This window comes from Chinchilla lanigera, unplaced genomic scaffold (genome assembly GCF_000276665.1).
Source record: "Chinchilla lanigera isolate Chin_1 unplaced genomic scaffold, ChiLan1.0 scaffold00002, whole genome shotgun sequence".
NCBI classification, from domain to species: Eukaryota; Metazoa; Chordata; class Mammalia; order Rodentia; family Chinchillidae; genus Chinchilla; species Chinchilla lanigera.
In genome coordinates, this window is record NW_004955403.1 from 16894937 (window position 1) to 16909291 (window position 14355).

Below are 14355 nucleotides of genomic sequence, written 5' to 3' on the forward strand. Positions count from 1 at the left end.
ACTGGTGCCCAAAGGATGAACTCGTAAAGGAGCAGTATATTGCCACAGAGCCCCCTGCCAATGGGCCAAGGCCTTGCCACTCCAGCTTCTCCCTCTGCCTAACCTGTTTCCACTTCTTTTTTCTTTTAAACAGGTGCTGCCTCCTAATAAACATTTTGCCCCTCCAAACACCACGCCACTATCCACCCTGGAGAATCCATCTGACGATAACCACCAGCTGTCCTAGTTAACAGAAATGTCACATTTGAGGATGTAGAACAGCAAGATATACGTCAGCAACAGCGTATGACTGATCTTTCACTGAAGCAATGCTAAGACAGTGATGAGGCCTAGCTGTATTATCTGTTATTAATAGCAGGTAATGAAGAAGAGTTACTTTGCTTTCTTAAGCCTTTAAGCCAAAAATCTCTTCTAACCCAACTTTTAGAAAATTTTTCTTCATTTCAATTTGATAATTCTTTTACACAAATCAATAAATCAATGATCAGAGGATACTTAAATTCTAAGTGAGCACCTGGCAGACCTGAACTTACCGCATCATAGAATTTAAAAGGATTTCATTCTGAAATTTGTATATTAAAACATCTGTCAGAAACTCACTTTCCAATATATAACCTTCAGTTTTAAATTTCAGGAAAGAATGGGCACGTTTTATTTCAAGATTCAGTGAGCTTTCTTTTAGTACTTCCGCTACTGATTTGTACCACTGTGTATAGGTTGGAGTCATTCACCCCTACTTTATTGTCATATTTCTTTATATTACTTGAGTTAAACCTGTCTTTAATCCAGTGCAGTTAATACTCAGGAGACACCTTAGCTGCATCCAAAACCATGCCTCAGCATTGCCTTCACTTTGCCTGAGGGTGACTACAATTAGCACTTTCCAAATCCCCTCTAGTCACCATGTGATCCTCTGAGTACCTGAGCTCTGTGCCAAGCCTCTTGGCTTGGCCCCTCATGAGCAGTTCTGAATTCCAAAGGCTGCTTGTTTGAAAATTCATGAGCTCCTCAATGATTCCGTTCCTTTTTTGGATGCCCCATTGCTCAGTTAGTTCAGACAACAAGCTGCTTAGGGATGGATAATTTTTCCTCTTAGCTGCCAAAACCTACAGGGGGGCTGGTATTTTACTGCTATTGTGGAATTTTCAGAAGTTTGGAAAACAGAGGATTTTATTTTTTGTTTTGTTTTGATATAGAACATTTTGACAATGGACTTGGCAGTGAGACAAAAACCTCCATGCTTGTAAACCAGAATAACATTTACAGCCATCTGGCTTCTGCGTAGCACCCTGTGAGTGGGATAGATATAAAAGCAGTTAGCAACCAAGAGGTTTAAAATGGCTTTCCAGTTAGTTTCTGAATTGAACTATCCCATGATAAAGATTTGAGGCAATGAAGGAGTAGCGGATTCTTCATCAGCACATGTATCATAATAAAAATTGTCTGACATTTCTTTAATTTCTTAGTTTCTGTTTCTCTCCACCACCATCACCATCATTCACCCAGATTTCTAGACTCAAGTTTTTCCTAAATGAAACATCTTCCATCTTAAAAGACCATAAAAACCTACTAAAAGATCCACTATATGCTTACAGAAGTTGATTATTCTTCCTTTGGACTGTGACAGAGCTTGAATCTATGTAGGAAAATTTTAAAAGAATATAGCAGGAATCCCTATATTTTACCTCTATATGTCAAGGCCTAATCTTTACAGGACAAGCATTGGACATTTTGATAGGTGATTTTTAAATGAAACAAATGAAATGTTTGATTCTGAAAACTAAAGAGACATAGTTATTTTAAACCAGAAACTACGCCTTTTGACCTCTTTAAAATTATTCAGTTATTTATTATAATAATCATCTGACCATATCAAGATATATACATAGCATCTCCAACTTGGTCTCTTGTCAATTTCCAGTGCAACAACAGTAAGACAAAATTACACGCCATGCCCCAGAAACAAACTTGGAGAAGTTATGCTGAGATGAAAAAGTACAAGTGAGACAGTTCAGGAAGAAGTTTCTATTTTTCCTCATTAAACATGCCCCCTCTCCTTTCCTGCCTGTCAAAAAATACGATCTACTAATAATGTGGAAAAAAGAGCTTTCTGTTGTCACTTATTTTGTACATTTTACATAAAGTAAAATGTGCTGTTTTTTTTTTTTGTCTAAGACCTTCTGAGACTTCTCACTTAAACTGTCAAGTTTGGAAAATCCAAGCTATAAGAAATCAGACAGGAGTCTTCTCAAACAAATTAGCATGTTGAAGGAAGATGGTGTAAATAGTAGAATCCTTGGCAACATGAATTTCCCCTATGCTTGAGCACGTTTTCCAGCACAGCTAAGATATTAACAAGTGATGGTTTCATGCACTTGAGGTGATGATTTATGAAGTTGCTTCCTGATGTAATAGAGTGCTAGAAAGGATTGTTGTTATACCAACTAAAAAGAATCATAAAATGGTAATGAATGTTATGAAACTTCATGAATATTTCATCTGAAGATGGGCTATCAGATTTATTTTAAGGTTAAAGAACACATAGACCATAAATCAGACCCACGATGTAGTTGCTTAAAGTTCATAGTTGGTGAGAACTATTTACACGTCAGGCAAGGCTATCTGTGGGTGTTTATTCAATCACATACTAGAACTCAGCTAAGGTAAAGGTAAAAAATCAGTTTTAAAATAAATCACTTTTAAAAGGATCATCTAAGATTTCTAGGGAGGATTAGAAGTATTTTTGAAACAAAATTGGCCTTGTTGAAATTTTCTCATTGACATAATTAAGCATTCAAAACCGTAATCAATATTCAGTAAAAAGATATCACAAGGCTATTATGTTATAATAAAACGAGATAATGAGCATGAGCTTATTCTTTGGCTATGAATCTCACATATAACCATCATTTATACTCAATCATTAATATATCACCAGTTTTAAGGCAGTTTTTCATTTGAAATATTTATAGTCATCTTAAAATTCACTACTTATTTTGTTAGATAGGTATGTTTTATTTCTTCAACAGGACCTCAGAAAGGCTATTTTTTCCCAATCTACACTAATAATATAGAAATAGAATTTTGCTTATTGTTTATGGAATTTTTTTCCAAGCTTGGCAGCTAGCTGAAACCAAACTTCTTAATTCCATAGATTGTTTCTCTGCTTTCTTATGATTGCCAAAGAGTAACATGTTATTTAAATGTGGAGGTAAAGTTTTGCCAATATTTTATTTGTCTGTCAGTGGAAATTGAAACCTAAATGTTTATCCATTTGTTTGGTTGGTCACTCAGAAGCATTTTTCAGTTCACCACGTGCCATCTATGTGATGGGAAAAAAATGGTGGATAAGTAAGACAAGGTCTCTAGCCTATGAAACATTTTCTTCAAGAAGAAGGCCTAAATAAGTAATAATTAAACTGTGATATCTGACTTTTACAGGTATGTGAGCACATGGGAGGGGAACACGCCACAGAGTTTAGAAGTCAAGGTTGGCATCTTGGACAAAAGCACATCTGAGGCAAAAGTTACCTAAATAATGAATAAAATCACGGAAAGCAAAATGAAAAGGGAATTTCTGCTTTTAGTGTTTTGGGGACCCAGCCATACCTCTCCCAAATGTCTACCTGAAAGAGCTAAAGTCATCATATTACAGTGATATATTAATTCCCATGTTTATAGCCTCACAACTCATAATAGCTAAATTATGGAAATCAACTATCTGCCCGTCAACAGATAAATGGATAAAAAGAATGTAGTATACATACACAATGGGGTACTACTCAGAAAGGACAACTTTTAGTCATTTGTAGGAAAATGGGTGAATCTGAGACCATAGTACTAAGTGAAATAAATCAGACACAAGTTAAATATCTCATGGTTTCTCTAATATGAGTGACTAAAATATAGATAATTTAAAGAGCAAAAGGAAAGCGATATGTTAAGAAACAGGGAGGTAAACTCTATAGAGATTGGGGGATCTGAGGAAGGAGGGGGAGGGGAGGAAAGAGGGCGAAAATAAAAATGATCAAGCTGTGATATGTGCATGTATCAACCTCCAAGGTGAATGTAATCAATACTGTATATCACAAACATACACAAGAAAAAGCTCACATACATGTACTAATGAAAAACTTACAAAGAAAAAAAGAAAGTAAAGTGCAGACCAACAGGAAAAAACCCTACATGATAATCAGAAGAGCTGAGAGAGGTTTGTAATTGCCAAATTGTGTTGAATATAGGTTGTCGGATATAAAGAAAAGGAGAGAAACAAAGGCATAAGATGAGTGCAAGTTCTTCGAGGAGTTTGAATTCCTCCGCAGGGCAACGAACTGCACTGCAAGGCCTTCGGTAGTAGACTGATAGAACTGGATTCTCATTTTATCTTGTTTAAAGTTTCCTTTCTTGAGTGGTAGAAAAATCATTGAATACATCTATTCTTTGTACTACAATGAACATCAAGAATTTGATCAGATATTATAAGTGAAAGAGTGATGAGTTTTGAAAGAATTTTATAGAAAGCAAAGGGAAATTAGATCATTTATAGAAAATTTTGGACATCTACAATGCTCTTGAATGGAGTAAAAGAGAGTGATCAGATAGATATACTGTGCCTCTCTAAAATTAATCAGATTGGAGTTTATTACTCTGAAGACGTTCCTAACAAGAATGGAGGTATTCCACAGTTAGGTTATGAGATTTTTTTTATGAAGGTCTTAAAAATAAAAATTATGCTTCATTTTAAAGAGAACTGTAGCTTACATTCTAAAGAAATCCTCTCTCTAAGATCTACCTCTCTCTGCCTTTCGTCCTTTTCAGTACCTAAAAATGCAGATTAGGGTAAGGATAATAATTAATGTTGATTAAGGAGATACAATGTGCCAGCTCCTGTGTTGTCTTTTAAATAGATTAGTTTATTTTTCCTCATTTTAAAATCTGTACAGTAAATACTATGACCATCCTTAATTTAAAGATGAGGGAATAAAACACAGTCAATTTCCCCAAGTCATAGTCAGTAAGTGGCCAAACTGGGGTTGACAATGGGGTGCCCCTTGCTCTCTGCCTGACACCCTACAGAACAACACAGGTTACTCAGTCTGCCCAGTGGGAAATGATTTGGAAATGTAAAGGAAAAGTGCCATCAAAAAGGAAGAGCTATTCCCACCTATCTTGAATATTGTTTTATTTCCCCTCATGAGAAAGTTCACACTAAGGTAGGAAGAAAAATCTAACTTGATTTTCTGCAAGGCACACCAACACTCAAAGCAATGTACTTACTCAATAATTATTGCTGAATGAGTTCTGTGTTCTTCTTACAGTCTTATTATGGTATTTACAGACAGGAAGTTCACTGGAAGCATGACATCACCTATAAGAGAATAATAATGTTTAAAACTTTCCTTCACAGAGAATATATCATACTAAACTGTCACTAACATTAGCTTAAACTGGGTTATAATATTATTACCTACTAGATGTCACATCCTTCATTCAAAATGGAAATTGTATGTTTGGTTCCTCCAAGTGTAAATCTCCCAAATAAGACACCTTAGGTGTCTAAGCCAAGGGCCAAGAAATAATGTCACAGCTGCCCTGGTACAGAGAGCCATTTGTTCAATGTTCTGACCTGCTCCTGCCTAAAAAACAAGGACAGCGTAGGATGACAAAAGGTTTCCAGCACAAGGGGATTTATAGTCAGAATCAGTTTTCTCTGTTTTTGTTCATTTTGAATGAATACAAAGAATAATCTTGCTGCTTTCACAAATGCAGCAACCTGAGCCATTAAATCGACAGTGTGATCTATCCCACTTCACACTGCTTTATAAGCAAAATGCATCATTCTTTGGGAGCTTTCTCCTGGTTAAATAATTGTGAGAAATATATCTCTTGCCATTACTTTTATTGATAAAACACAGCATGCCATCTTAATTCATCCTTGCCCTGCTCTATTTTATCATCTACCGAGCGATTGGGATTCTGATCACCCTGCGTTCCGCTGTCAGATTGAAAGCCTCTGTCTACTCATCTGTTATTCTTCACGAAGCAAAGCACCAGTGGAACATCTGTTTTCTCACTGAATCTTCACCAGAGACTCCGATTCCAGAGAGCAGTAACCTTGGAGTTCGCAGAGAAACTCTAGGGGTCCCTGCTATGTTAATGCTTGAAGCTATGCAACAGAATCAGTGGAGGAAAGTCCTGCTCTTCTATTTTCATTTTCAAAGTCGAATTTGGCGTTTATGAGTTTGAATAATGTTTCACTGATTTTTGAGACTAATTATCATGTGTTTTAGAAGGCTGGAAGTTTTAGCTCCATATCTAAAACTGTATACTTCTTTATTGATGCCCATCTTATGCTCATCTCTTATTTTAATCTCAGAACACAGAGGACATTTATCTTGTCTGACTCTGTTACTTTTGTGAAATTTTACACTTCTAATAACAAAATATAATAATGATTTCTATTCCAAATTGGCATGGTTGATATTTTGTTTGTGTTTCTTGATGGGATATGTCAAAAATTCATTTATCTAATTAGTTAAAATTACTAAAAAGAGATGATAAATGAATTCAAATCAGAAGCTGATTTTGGTCATAGCACAAGTGAAAAAAAATGTATAATCTAGAATGTTTGTAGACATTAGTCATTTGTATAATTAGTCACAACTTATTCCCAAAGCCAAATTTAGTGCTTTATACTGATACATATATGTGTGTTTTAACACATAAACATGTACACATATATAGATTGAGTACACTTATTTCAGATTTTGGATTTTTATTTTTATTTTGGAATATTTGCAGATATATAATGATACATGAGACACAAATCTAAAAGCAAAATTTATGTATCACATACACCTGTACAAGGGAAGATTGCAAAATATGGTGAATGTTTACATTTCTAAAAATTTATTATGATAAAAGACACATTGAAAAGAATAATGTGTTAAGTATGTTCAAAACAAGGGGGACCATTTTGAGGGGGATCCATGGCAGTATGTCCTTTGCTGTCATAAATGATTTTATTTGCACATCCACCATATCTTTTGATCAAACCTTGTTAACTAAATGTCTATGGCAATTTCCATCAAACAAAAACATTATGGTGTGTCCTTTCTTCATCCGTTCATCTTATTCACTGGATCTGGCACTGTGTGCTTTCTGGATCAGTCCTAAAGGCAAAATAGTCATACAAAGTAGAAGTTTCAAGGTGGCTTAGGACATCTAGGCCACCACTGTAGCACAACTAAACACCCTCATGAAAGAGAACTTCCAAAACTGCTTCCCAGAGTGACAACAGTGGGAAGCTTGCGTTTCAAGTGAGGGAGAGTATTCTGAAGGACACTAATGGCAACATATATTTCACTATAATACATATTTTTAATTTAAATATCCACCACATATCTTGATCACATATCATCTGCATATTTAATCTAAGCATAAATCAATGCAATATTTCTAGTGTATTGTGATTTGACGGCAACTCATCACAAGGTCAGGAGTGGCATTTTCCACTCATGATATGTTGACACTCATTAAGTTTCAAATTTGAAAGTATTTCAGAGTTTGAATTTTTTAGAAGGCATGTTCAACTTTTCTATCTAAGTAAAATATTCATATACATAAACATCATGATAATAGAACTATAAAGTCAATATCAAAAGCAGTGAGTTATCTACTTATTCATTATCCATTTCTGCAAAACAATCCACCCAAAATTTAGTGGATTTAGTTAATAGCGATTAACTAGTAACTTAAAACAGTAAGTTACGATTTTTCCAGAAGTTTGTCAGTTGATAGGACTTGGGAATTTCTTCCTTTCCATACGATATTGGTTAGGTCACCTCACCTACATTCAGCTGGTAGCTAAGGTTAACTAGGAAATCAAAGAAAGCTATACTCATATTGCCTAGCGATTTGGTGCTTCTCACATGGGTCCTCCTCCCTTGGTGTTCCTCACAACGCTGTGGTCCCAGGACAGTCAGATCTGTACAGAGCAGTTGGCTTCAAGGAAAAGAAAATGGAAGTTACAGCCCTCTCTACAGGGCTAGGCCTGGAATTTCCATAACAGTACTTAAACTACATGCCACCAGGCAGAGTAAATCACAAGACAGCTCAAGTTCAAGAGCAAGAGAAATAAACCCTCACCACTGATTGATAAAGCAACACAAATGTAGAAGAAAAGAAGAAATTGATGTCCATTTTTGGAGACTATCTAGCACACTTACCTAATTTAAATTCCCAAAATCTATTTCTCCATCAGAACAGAGTTATTTTTAATGTTCTTCATTATAACAGGTTACAATTATTGATTTTTCTGAAATGTCACCCTGTCTAAATACTAGGTCAACTTGGACACTTAAAACCACATAGACTCACTAGCCTGCGATGATGTCCTAGACATTTGCTAATCTTAACATCTGAAATCTTAATCTGAAAACAGAGCTGAGTTTTCAGTCTGTCTGTCCCTCACTGCACTTCCAATTTTCACTCTCCTTTTCTTCATTACTTTACATTTTCCTCTTGGATACCATTAGAAACCAAGTGGAAAATGAAAGCTGAAAGCAAACTTATAATGTGTTTACACATATGACCCACTCAGTCTAATCAAACTTGGCCATCCATCCAGAAGCCAGCAAGCACCATGAAGCTGCGTGAGAAGTTGCCAGGCAATGTACTTCTCCATTCATCTCTGTCGGCCGTAGTCAAACTAGCTCCATTTTTCAATTATGCACACCAGTGGTTTCCCCCATTGACAACTGTAACTAAGAGATGACTTTATGCTTAGCAAGAGTTTAATAAGTGTTAGTCCACAAAGTATTGTTTCAGATATGTTAAAGACAGTTAGCTCATTTCTTTTGTTTGAAACATTTGTCAAGATCCCAATAGACAGTAGGCATTGGGAATATAAATGATCTCCTTTTCAGAAGCCTAAGAAGACAAAATATTTCCAGAGATTTCTAGTTTTTTAAACATCTTTAATGAAATAACATAAAGCTAAATAAGCTTTCATCAAAGATTCTGTTCATAATGTTCTAGTATCTTCAAGTAAGATTGAACCAAATAAAGCTGCTGCATTAGACAGAAGGACATTTAACAATACAAGCCTTCTAAAACAAAAAATGATTTTAGTCATTTTAGAGAAATGATTTCAGTCAAACTTTTTTATCTGCAGATCAGAGATTTAAGAGACGTGGAAGTCACACAGAAAAATCCTCTGCAGTTAATCAGAGTAGGAAAATCAGTTTCCAGAAGAAGGAGCTATATAGAGATGATGTGGTGTATTGATTCATTCAATAGATATTTTTGAGCACCTACTGGATGCCAATTTGGTGTTGGGAGTACAAGGAAAAGTGAGAAACGGAACAAAACAAAAAATACAAACTCCATTCTCCATTGAGCCTTCCGTCTAGTGGCAAATGCGTGCATGTCAGCAGCTATAATCAGTGTGGTGATTGTAAGAGTGAAGGGTCTGAAGTCAGCTAAGGGCACAGGATGGGAAGCCCTAACTCATCGAGGAGGTCAGGAACAGCCTCAGTAGAAAAGGATAGGCAGAAATGGATGGAATGAACATTCAAGGCGGAAGAGAAGAGTGTCCCCGGCACAGGAAACAGAATGTATGTAACCCAACGCGAGAGAAGATGCTCTCTTCTGGGACCTGAACATCCTGTAGTTAGTTCCACAGGGGTCTACAAAGAGGGAAAACTGGAACGAGGACTCAGCCTCAGCAGGAGTGCTCGGAATCCTGGGACAGAAGGATTTAAATCATGTAACTCCATTAACATCCCTCCTCTAATGATTCCCACTTATAGAGCATATCACATATATTTTTAGGTTTGAACACAAGTGTATATTATGTGAACATAGCACACATATTTTTAAAAAATAGGAAAGAAAATATATCATGTTAGCCAGATGATTATTTTCTAAATTTGCTACCTTGTACTTTTTCTGTATTTTAAATACTATGCATAGATATTTTTAACAGGGGAAAAGGCATTGTTTAAATAGAACAACTTCTGCATATAGCTACAAGTGATATGTTTCCAAATACTTTTAGACTTCGTTGGTTTCTAAAGGACATTTTCTACACATGAATCTTTTTTGTTCTTTAAGAAATGTTTTGTATGTGGAGGATAAGTCAGGTGAATTGAATAACTTTAGAAATGGGCTTTTTAGAAGAACAAAAGCTATATTAAGAAATATAAACAACATATCACATTTCAGTTTCAAAGTGTTGGATCCAGTACCCCTGAGGATACCAAAATTGGCAAATGCTTAGGTTTCTTATATATAACAGCACTGTATTTGCATATTACCTATGCATTCCTACCCATCTACCCTAAATCATCCAATATCTAATGCGATACAAACAGTTGATATACTATATTGTTTAGGGAATAATGATAAAGATAAAAAGTATGTACTTGTTTCATGCAGTTCTTCTACAAATATTTTGGTCTTTGGTTGATTGAATCCTTGGATATAGAACCCATATATATTGAGGTCCAATTGTCTACATTTTAAGCATTCCTTACTCACAGAACATAATCCTTAAATCTCATAAATGTCTTGTATACAGTATGTATGCTCTATGCACTATATACATATATGTACATATATATTTGAATTCAACATAGTACAAATTTATATTAGACATCCTATGAATATGCTGAAAATTGCTTTGCTAAATTAAACACCACTATATTTTAAAAAGACGTAGACAGAAGTTAATGTTTTCTTGATTCTAGCAGGCTTTTATCAATTTTCTATTAATCACCCCACACAATATTTTCCCCGTGATTTGTAAACTCTGCTTATTGAGCCCAAATCCACAAGATCAAGGCATAGTTTAGAATTTAAGCTTGGAGGAGACAGAAAAGAACCAAATTCATGTTTAACCTTGTACGTGTGGGCGAGGTCACGAAAGATGCACGCAGAATAAATGCATATGGTGACGGCTGCAATAAAGATGGCAAGAGTGATGGCACAGCCCTGAAAAGTAATAAAAATAAAAGGTTCTTTGTCCTCCAGGTTCCATTTCTCAGAGCTGAGTTTATGCTGTTTTCCATAATTCCGGGCATGACTGTCAGCATGGAAAATGAATGGTCAGGTTCTTAGCTCACTCACAGACCTTCAGAGGCCCCTGGCATATTCTGAACATCAAAATTCATAACTTAATTTGTTTACTTTAAGGAAACTCTCACTTGGTTATCAAATGTGAAGTCTCTTACAGCTAAGATTAAAAAAGAAAAAAAAACCTAACATGCCTGAATTATTAATTATCAGTTTACAGTTTAGATCTTCACTTGGCAAAACAATTCACTTTTCAAAGATTGTTATAACAAGTCTTGGGCACGACAAGAGCAAACATTTGTGTTTGTATTAAATCTGGCTATTTCCACATATGCTTGCTGTGACTGTAGGAACAGAGCCATTGGAAGAGCGTCGGGCCAGCAGTCATTCACACTGCACTGATAACTGCAATTCAGGTTGGGAGGCTAGCTGCGTCAGAAACAGCGTTAATGTTAATGTGTATGACAAGACTTTTTCCTACCCTAAATCTACTGAAGACTTCTTATTTATCTTCAGGCTATTCATATGAGGCACATAGGTGCCCATCCAAGAAAAGAAAAAGGAAATGGACCCTATAACCCTAACTTTTAGTGTAATCAGATTCCCAGGAAGTAAAATATCACAGGTATTTAAAGTTCCCAAGTGCCATTCCTAGTAGGATAAGAAACTATCAGGAAACTATGTATTTCCGTACAGCCAGTGCACCAGAGCAAGTGTGACTTACACATGGAAGAAATGAAGAAGGCTACGCAAATCTAAAGAAGATGGATTGGATCTGTGGTAAATGCTCCACCGCCATTTTCTCTCACAAGTGGACATCTTGTTCCAGTCCTTTAAAGTTGAGGGAGAAAAAACAGAGCTGTGCCCAAGACAGCTTGGTACCAGGAAAGGCTAAAATAACCTGTGAATGATCCACACTGTTTCCCTGCCTGGAAGCAGGCTATTCCCCAAACCATGGAGGTTGTCATACAACCCAAAATGGGGGACAAGTCCACTGTTGTGATTCTTTCTAATTCATCTAATCCTTTGCATTCAACCATAACACTTAACAAGTGTATAAATGTGCATACATACCTCTGTGCGTGCATGCGTGTATACTTCTATTCATTCCTAGAAACTGAACATTGAATACCTCAAAGATTCCCTCCTCTTTTTCCACCCTTTATAACTGTCAAATCAAATACATTTAGATTCTTTGTAAATATCTTTGGGACAGTTTCCCAAACAGTGATATTTTATGTTCAATCACCTGGCTTGCCCCCAGTAGAACAGACTAAAATTCCAGAGGAGATTAATCCAGATATTTTCTGACAGAGAACTACAGGCTTCGTCTGGTCGTGAGATCTACTTGTAGTTAGAGAAAAGCAGCCTAGAAGTCATAAAATAACAAATTAACTCCCTCAAGTAACAAAGCAAAGAAAACTGTTCAGTGTTCACGATTGGCATGGGTTCTAGAAGCCTTGCTTGAATTTTTTGCGTGTTCACAATCACCTGATGCAATTGTAAAAATGCCCATATCCAGAACCCCCACATCCCCAAATATAGAGCCCAGAAATTGGCAATTTGGGGTTTTTTTGTGTGTTTTTTCTTTTAATTTTTATTACCATAGACTGAACACAGGGCCTTTTAGTTTTTTTTTTTTTTTTTTTTTTTTGGAGACAGGATCTTGCTAAACCACTCAGGCTGGGCTCTGACTTGCAGTCCTTCTGCCCCAGCCCCCAGGGTGCTGAGACTATTGGTGAGTGCAACCATAGCCAGAATCTGCATCTTTACAGAGCACTGAGGTAGTTGAATCAACTGATCTGTGGATCACATTTCTAGAAAACATGGCATAAAAGAAGGAAATCTTGGGAAAATCAATAGTTGTCATTTTAAATAATCATTCAATAATATCTTATCTCCAGTACTTAGCAGGAGACAGGGCAGAAAACAAGGCAGATACTATCCTGCCTGATGTGCTTCCCTATCTGTTAGATACAAAGAACAGAAGAAAAAATATAATCATATATGAGAAACCTAATTCACTTCTATTACACACTTTATTCCAGATCTTACTTTCAACACCCTTTGGTACAGTGTGTTTTCAACAGTAAAAATTAATTTAGAAACAAAACTTATTTCACATATTTAAAAATTCATATGTAGTGATGTCTCCAGTGATAAGAAAAAAAATGATAAAGTATTTCAAGAAGGCCTTTTCAAATACAGTGATAACTCAGAGTTTGAGTTCCACATAAATATAACAGGCCAGAAAAACACAGCGTCTTAATCAGGCTACTTCTCTTGCATTTCATGTTGGGTGAATTTCCAAGTGTAGAACCACAGGTGAGATCTCAAAGAAAAAATAATCTGAACTAGAAGAAGAAAATACATATGAAATGATTTTATTTACATAATATGTACATACATATTACATAATATTTACATATATATACTATCCATATAAAATTACATAATGCATAATATTATGTGTAATAATTTTAATTGACAGTTCCCCTAAGTGAAGATGAAGAAACAAATATGATGATTTCTCAAAAGTGTTTTTAAAGGCAAATTTATTCTATCACCATTAAATATCATCTGATAAGGCAATTATCCATTGCACCATTTGGCCAGATACTGACCCTCATACTTATAACACTGTGTGACAGAAAAGTTAACCTTTCTGTGACTCATCTTTGAAGTTAAAAAAGGATAATATCAGGATTTATTCCAAAGAATGATTGTAAGCATTAAGCTAGGTAATATGTATAGGATTTAAGAGTGTCTAGATAAATAAATGCTAGTAGTGCTGGCGGTTGGAAAACAGAAGTGATAATTATAATTTCTGACTGCTCCTGAAATTCTTTTCAAATTATTATCTTCCTTTCTTGAGACAAGGTATCACCATGCTGCCCAGACTGGCCTGGAACTCCTGCACTCAAGAATTCTCCTGACTCAACCCCCTGGTGGACTTACAGCGCACTTCACCTGTCTCAAAAACTTTTATCAAATTAGATGCTCATTTTGTGTTTATATTCTTAGCAGGTTCCTATTAATTTTTAAGTCATCCATCAGTGTGAAGCAGGACATCATCCACAGCTGTGCTGATTCTCACATAGTCATTGTTCTGGCTTTTCTAATTCTTCAACTTCTGCTTGATACCATGGAGTCTATTTTCTGTGTCCCCACAGGACTCTAAGACTGATAGATCTCCCAGAAGCAAGAGTAATGTCCTGCATGGGTATAATTCTTTATTGTCCACAAAATCTTCACTTACTCTCACTTAGTCCTCATAAT